The sequence below is a fragment of the Coregonus clupeaformis genome, unplaced genomic scaffold (assembly GCF_020615455.1).
Source record: "Coregonus clupeaformis isolate EN_2021a unplaced genomic scaffold, ASM2061545v1 scaf5457, whole genome shotgun sequence".
NCBI classification, from domain to species: Eukaryota; Metazoa; Chordata; class Actinopteri; order Salmoniformes; family Salmonidae; genus Coregonus; species Coregonus clupeaformis.
In genome coordinates, this window is record NW_025538911.1 from 1 (window position 1) to 7,749 (window position 7,749).

Sequence of the window (7,749 nt, forward strand, 5' to 3'; positions counted from 1 at the left end):
TAAAAACATGTTTTCCCTTTGTCATTATGGGGTATTGTGTGTAGATGGGTGAGATATATCTATTTTTTTCATCCATTTTGAATTCAGGCTGTAACACAACAAAATGTGGAATACGTCCAAGGGTATGAATACTTTCTGAAGGCACTGTAACTTGGTGACCATGTTTCCCAGGGGGTCAAAATGACTTTTGGTGGAAGGTCATTCATTCATACATCTAGTCCCTGAGGAGCAACACATCACAAGCTTCTATCAATTCCAGTCTTACCTGGGGCCATCCACACCATCATATGCTCCACGGTAACATACGAAACAGCTTCCTCTTGGCTTTCTCACTACGGTGTCTCTGGAACACAAACAGTTCTGTGTCACAATTATATTGATGTGTGTTTTGTGTGTCTTTGTGTTCCACTATTTGTGTATTCCGTATGTCTTTGTATACTTTGTATTCCAGTGCATCTCTGAAACACACAATGATCGGAGTTGGTTGTGGTGGTGTTAATTAATGTTACTGGGTGGATGTGATACATGGTCTACGCAGGGACGGCTTGTTCAATAGCGATATGGGCGACGACCACTGGAAGCGGGAAAAGGAAGGGATTTTTTCTAATCAATTATATCACGGCAACAGCAGTTATCAGTGTTCACGTCTGATCTGCCGGCCACTAAATGTCAAATCAGGCTAAAGTCGTGCTTCAAATGGCCCGCCCGTTTTTGGCGATTTCAGTCCCAGGTTGAAAATGAGACCGCCCAGAAGTCTCTCAGTAGCCTGTCATGTAAAATCTATTTTTCACATTTCAAAGCTTTCAATACATTCTCTATGGGTGTCTGTGGGCATGCACTTCAGCGCTTTCGTCATACGTGACGTAACGTTGAACGTAACTAAGACAATGGCGGCTAGCAGCGTCTATGTTGCGACCTGCAGTGTGGCGTTATTTTATGTTTTTAATTTGTAGACTTAGTTTACAAACATTCTGCAAACATTCTGCTTTGGACTGATCTTCGGTTTTGGACTGATCTTGTTGATCGTGTACATACCCGCTACTGAACGGACTAAATAATGAAAACGCTGCTGGCAGCGGAATCCCAATACAGCTGGGAGACTTGGCTGGATGACAGAGTCACGGACAGAGAGGTGGAGCCGGCCGGCTTCACCCTGGTCAAGCGGACCGCGATCCTGGTAAGAGGCGACTCTGTACCCCGACATTGAACTGCTTTCTGTGTCATTGAACCTTACTATTGTTGATAAAACAAGTTTACTGGAGAACGGAGACCAAGTAGAGACTTTTGGACAAGGTGGATAATTGTATAATATAAGGCAGTTTATTCAGAGGTAAAGATATCTGGAATCGCGTGCACGGACCCGTTCGTCAAACTCGTAGGGGAGTTTATCAGAAGAGCCCCCTAAACATTGTGTGCTGACATTTTATACAATAAAATGAAGTAGGTTGAATCTAGTAGTTCTGATCTTCTGATTGGTCCTGATGAGTTGGGCGAGGTCACCTCCAGGCTAGTGTCACTGTTGCATTGGCTCCGAGTCGGGTTCTCTGTCTTCAGATGTTCAGCCTCAAGAGAAGAGGATTTTGTGTGTGTGTGTGTGTGTTTGTTATCAGTGTGTGTGTGTGTGTGTGTGTGTGTTTGTTATCAGTGATGATGTGTGTGTGTGTGTGTGTGTGTGTTTATCAGTGATGATGTGTGTGTGTGTGTGTGTGTGTGTGTGTGTGTGTGGGGGTGTGTGTGTGTGTCCTCAGGGCAAGAACTCGTGAGTTGGAAGAACTTCGAGAGACCTATGGCGTGGGTGTTATCCTTAGCCACCTGCTGACAAGGCTGACAAGATAGGACTCTTGTTCATTGTATTGAATACAAAGGCCCAACACAAAATGGGTCATGCACAAGATTTTAGTCAGACCAAGCTATAACATTATATATTTACTACAGACAGTACATTCAACCAAAAGCTAATATAACAAAAGGCATCAGAGATTATTTATAATCTGTCACAGAAACTGGAATCCATCTCCCCAGATCAGTCAATAAATGCTTCTGGTATGACTTATATGCTGCCCTGTCTTCATGTTGTTGCTGGACATATCTTTTTTAAAATGTGTGTAGGTCACCTAAATCATCAGAAAAATTGCCCCTCCTGAGAATTTTTTCAGGAGCCGCCACTGGTCTACTGCTTGTAACATTGTGAGGATCTCCTGCAGTCAATAGAATGCTGGCAACTGAATGACAATAAAATTAGTCAGTCAGTAAATGCGGGGCTAGCATCTATAGATGGACTTTCGTTGGTGTTTGTCTGAGCTGATGTAATGCGAGTGGCGATAGTGTCTTTGTCTGAACACACATAGTATTTGGTTTCTATAAGGTTGGTGGTGTTGTCTCACCTGATCGATTGTCCTTAATGGGAGGACCCACCTCCTCCACATAGTCTGAGGGGAACCAGCCTGTACACCCTTCACTGTGCCCCCTCCCAGAACCCCCCCCTCTCCCACACTCAACACTGAGAGAGAAGAGAAGGGTTGAATCAAAACTTATCATCAACACAGTGGCATTCCAAAAAAACACTCCTCTCTGAATCTCTCTTACCTTTGACTTTGTCTCCTTTGCTGATGCTAAGCTCTTTGTCTCCATGGGCAGTGTAGGCCCTTGTGGCCACGTACACTCGCCCTGGGACCGCACTGTACATACGCCTCATCTGACCCCCAGCTGATCCCCCGCCACTACCCGTTGAGGTCACACTGCAAGAGGAAAGACAGAGCGGGACAGAAGAGTTTGTGTTAGTGTGTAGTGGAACAACACCTGGTGATACCAGTAGCAGAGACAGAAGGATAATGGATGGCTTAGGAGTCATGCCAGAGGTTTACACTATTAGAATAAAGCGTTTTGAAGCTTCAAAGCTGGTAAAGTCAATTTGCTGTAGACAACATAACATTTTGCATTTGTACATTATTTTATAAATAGAGTTACATATGTACAGTTGAAGTCGGAAGTTTACATACACCTTAGCCAAATACATTTAAACTCCAGTTTTTCACAATTCCCTGACATTTAATCCTAGTAAAAATTCCCTGTTTTAGGTCAGTTAGGATCACCACTTTATTTTAAGAATGTGAAATGTCAGAATAATAGTAGAGAGAATGATTTATTTCAGCTTTTATTTATTTCATCACATTCCCAGTGGGTCAGAAGTTTACATACACTCAATTAGTATCTGGTAGCATTGCCTTTAAATTGTTTAACTTGGGTCAAACGTTTCGGGTAGCCTTCCACAAGCTTCCCACAATAAGTTGGGTGAATTTTGGCCCATTCCTCCTGACAGAGCTGGTGTAACTGAGTCAGGTTTGTAGGCCTCCTTGCTCGCACATGCTTTTCAGTTCTGCCCACACATTTTCTATAGGATTGAGGTCAGGGCTTTGTGATGGCCACTCCAATACCTTGACTGTGTTGTCCTTAAGCCATTTTGCCACAACTTTGAAGTATGCTTGGAGTCATTGTCCATTTGGAAGACCCATTTGCAACCAAGCTTTAATTTCCTGACTGATGTCTTGAAATGTTGCTTCAATATATCCACATAATTTTCCTTCCTCATGATGCCATCTATTTTGTGAAGTGCACCAGTCCCTCCTGCAGCAAAGCACCACCTCAGCATGATGCTTGCCACTCCCGTGCTTCACAGCTGGGATGGTGTTCTTCGCTTGCAAGCAACCCCCTTTTTCCTCCAAACATAACGATGGTCATTATGGCCAAACAGTTATATTTTGTTTCATCAGACCAGAGGACATTTCTCCAAAAAGTATGATCTTTGTCCCCCATGTGCAGTTGCAAACCGTAGTCTGGCTTTTTTATGGTGGTTTTGGAGCAGTGGCTTCTTCCTTGCTGAGCGGCCTTTCAGGTTATGTCGATATAGGACTTGTTTTACTGTGGATATAGATACTTTTGTACCTGTTTCCTCCAGCATCTTCACAAGGTCCTTTGCTGTTGTCCTAGGATTGATTTGCACTTTTCGCACCCAAAGTATGTTCATCTCTAGGAGACAGAACGCGTCTCCTTCCTGAGCGGTATGGGCTGCATGGTCCCATGGTGTTTATACTTGCGTATATTGTTTGTACAGATGAACATGGTATCCTTCAGGCGTTTGGAAATTGCTCCCAAAGATTAAACAGACTTTTGGAGGTTTACAATAATTTTCTTAGGTCTTGGCTGATTCTTTTGATTTTCCCATGATGTCAAGCAAAGAGGCACTGAGTAGACCTTGAAATACATCCACAGGTACACCTCCAATTGACTCAAATTATGTCAATTAGCCTATCAGAAGCTTCTAAAGCCATGACATCATTTTCTGGAATTTTCCAAGCTGTTTAAAGGCACAGTCAACTTAGTGTATGTAAACTTCTGACCCACTGGAATTGTGATACAGTGAATTATAAGTGAAATAATCTGTCTGTAAACAATTGTTGGAAAAATTACTTGTGTCCTGCACAAAGTAGATGTCCTAACCGACTTGCCAAAACTATAGTTTGTTAACAAGAAATTTGTGGAGTGGTTGAAAAACGAGTTTTAATGACTCCAACCTAAGTGTATGTAAACTTCAGACTTCAACTGTACGGTCACTCCCTCCACTATGTCCTCACCCCTGTCTGCCGCGCTGTGGTTTGCTGTGATGCCTCTCCTCTGTGTCACTCTGTCCTCCCTCCTCTTCCTCGTGATGGGGAGCGGGGTACGGGCCCTGGGACTGCTGGAGCTCCTCACACCTACAGAGGCCCTGCGACCCTAGAGAGAGGGGAACAAACAAGTACACACACACACACACACACACACACTGATTATATAAATACATAGGCTGAATGATATAATTGTGTTGACACTTACACAAACCCAAACTCACAAATCATTGCTTAAGATCTCAGAGTAACTAAAAGCATAGCTCCCCAATAAACAATGAAGTAGGAATTTCCCACTGCATCTCCATACTGTGCCTCTCAGTACCTGTCCAGGGACGGGATTGGATCTAGCAGCCTTGTTGGGCAGGGCCATGGTATCAGGCAGGGTCATGCTGTTATCACTGTTAGCACGCAGGAGGGGGTGGGGGTGAGCCATGAGGAGAGGGAGCGTGCGTGCACTCTCTCCTCTTTTGGGAGCATACTTTGGGAATTCCAGAAAGGGCACTGAGAAAAGATATTGACAGGTAGGTGGGAGAGCAGTGAGGTTAGTGCAAGAGGGGGAGAGAAAGAAGGAGGGAATATTGTGAGAGTGTGAACGATTACCAACCAGACCCAAGTGATTCGGATGCAAAGACAATCCACAAGCAACACGGATGGACTTGAACACCACACAACACAACCCTGAAACTGGGCAAGCAATCATCTAAAGGATCACTTGAGGTAAAAAGGGATACTTCGGGATTTTGGCAATGAAGCCCTTCATGTACTTCCCCAGAGTCAGATGAGCTCATGGATACTGTTTTCATGTCTCTGCATCCAGTATGAAGGAAGTTAGAGGTAGTTTTACAGGCCAATGCTAACTAGCATTAGCGCAATGACTGGAAGTCTATAGTCTATGGTAACAGCTAGCTGTTACCATAGACTACCAGTCATTCCGCTAATACTAGTTAGCAATTCGGCTGTCGCTAGTTAGCAACTTTCTTCAAACCACACAAGTTCAAGCCACATCTGAACCAACACAGAAACAAAATAGTTTGTAAAATGTCTAGGGATTAGCTCTCTATTCTGATACAATGCACCACATGAAATACTATCTACCAGTGTGATAAAACAACTTAATAAGATGGCAAAAGACAACAGATGTGAGTCAAAGGTTGATTGATGAAGCAGAACATTCATACCAAACAATGCACTGCAAAGTGATTCATAGCAGACAGAACAAAATAAATACAGTAGACACTCATGCATCAAAACACACTATCAATCACTTCATAATCTGAAGAGACCCAAGTGGAGGACCAAGACTTACCTACATCTGCATCTCTGTGGTTTTTGATGATTTCCCGATTTCAAAATGGCCTGACATTACTGCTACCTTCAAAACACAGACACATGTACACACACACACAATTACATGCAACTGTGCAACATTCCCCTAATACATGCACCAGGTACAGGTACAGTTCCCCCAAAACATTAAACACCTAATTTAATAAATGATTTGCAAATAATACATTTATAACAAGTAACTGATGTTCAACTCAATGGTTTATTTACGTATAACAACCCTGATTACATTTGGCGTAGTCGGCTGTATAAAAAAAATTAAGAAAACTGAAAACATGAAGTTGTTATTGATACCTGAAACGGGGTTTGTCCATGCTTGTTCTTCATTTCCTTATTGGCCCCTCTGTAGAGCAGAACACGAACACAGCTTTCCTGATAGGCCAGAAAGACAGACGCTGTTTAAAGCCCCAGTGCAGTCAAAAACTTAATTTTCATTTGTTTTATATCTATTTCCACACTTTGAGGTTGGAATAATTCTGTGAAATTGTGAAAATGATGATAACCCTTTCAGTGTAAGAGCTGTTTTTAAAGACCACTTAAACCACTCCCAGACATTCCTAGCAACATTCTTGCTTGAGTAACTGCTCTTTGCTAAGAAGCTATTTGTTTCTTTTTTATCATTTTAATAGAAAACAATCACAGTAAGGTACTTCATTGTTATCCAGAAATGATTTGATATTTCGATAAAAACGGCTGCATTGGACCTTTAACTTGATTCAGGACTAAAATATCACACAGTAATTTTGGAACTCACATACCAGTTACTTTAAGTTCAACTTTGAATGGACACAAACACTCTTTATTGCGTATTTTAAATGGTACTTACCTTATTATACAGGGCACAAATGTGAAGTGCGGTATTCCCTAAGGCATTCTGAGAAGTGGTATCTGCCCCATAAAACAGAAGGTGCTCCAGGTGCTGGGCAAAACCATTCTGGCAGGCCTTGGGGGAAGTGTGTAAAAAAAGTATCTAAAGATTACAATTATTAGCTAAATAAAATCTCAGGGGTTGTAGAAGGATCATCACGTCACAATCAATTGCAAATAAATGAAATATACAGTGTATTCGGAAAGTATTCAGACCCTTTGACTTTTTTCCACATTTTATTATGTTACAGCCTTATTCTAAAAATGATGAAATTGTTTTACTCACAGGTCCTCAACTGGCAGCTTCATTAAATAGTACCTGCAAAACACCAGTCTCAACGTCAACAGTGAAGAGGTGGCCAATAAAAAAGAAAAAGATTAAGATGGGCAGTCTGAGATATGGCTTTTCTTTTGCAACTCTGCCTAGAAGGTCAGCATCCCGGAGTCGCCTCTTCACTGTTGACGTTGAGACTTGTGTTTTGCGGGTACTATTTAATGAAGCTGCCAGTTGAGGACCTGCAGGCGCCTGTTTCTCAAACTAGACACTCTAATGTATTTGTCCTCTTGCTCAGTTGTGGACCGGGGCCTCCCACTCCTCTTTCTATTCTGGTTAGAGCCAGTTTGCGCTGTTCTGTGAAGGTAGTAGTATACAGCGTTGTACGAGATCTTCAGATTCTTGGCAATTTCTCGCATGGAATAGCCTTCATTTCTCAGAACAAGAATAGACTGATGAGTTTCAAAATAAAGTTATTTATTTCTGGCCATTTTTAGCCTGTAATCAAACCCACAATTGCTGATGCTCCAGATACTCAACCAGTCTCAAGAAGGCCAGTTTTACTGCTTCTTTAATCACCACAACAGTTTTCAGCTGTAC

The 7,749-nt window shown here is 42.3% G+C and overlaps 3 long non-coding RNA genes across 3 annotated transcripts; all 3 read right to left on the bottom strand.

Annotated features, from left to right (window-relative positions):
• Window positions 1-2,478: 2,478 nt before the first annotated feature.
• On the bottom strand, window positions 2,479-4,690 carry LOC123490909. Its single transcript, XR_006661102.1, has 3 exons — window positions 4,632-4,690; window positions 2,587-2,738; window positions 2,479-2,500 (listed from the first exon to the last, which is right to left on the bottom strand). It is a non-coding gene; the product is annotated as an uncharacterized LOC123490909 (long non-coding RNA).
• A 25-nt stretch (window positions 4,691-4,715) lies between these two features.
• LOC123490911 lies at window positions 4,716-6,006 on the bottom strand. The gene is made up of 3 exons (XR_006661104.1): window positions 5,971-6,006; window positions 4,987-5,165; window positions 4,716-4,770 (listed from the first exon to the last, which is right to left on the bottom strand). It is a non-coding gene; the product is annotated as an uncharacterized LOC123490911 (long non-coding RNA).
• Window positions 6,004-6,976, bottom strand: LOC123490910. The gene is made up of 3 exons (XR_006661103.1): window positions 6,835-6,976; window positions 6,303-6,380; window positions 6,004-6,036 (listed from the first exon to the last, which is right to left on the bottom strand). It is a non-coding gene; the product is annotated as an uncharacterized LOC123490910 (long non-coding RNA).
• Window positions 6,977-7,749: the final 773 nt, after the last annotated feature.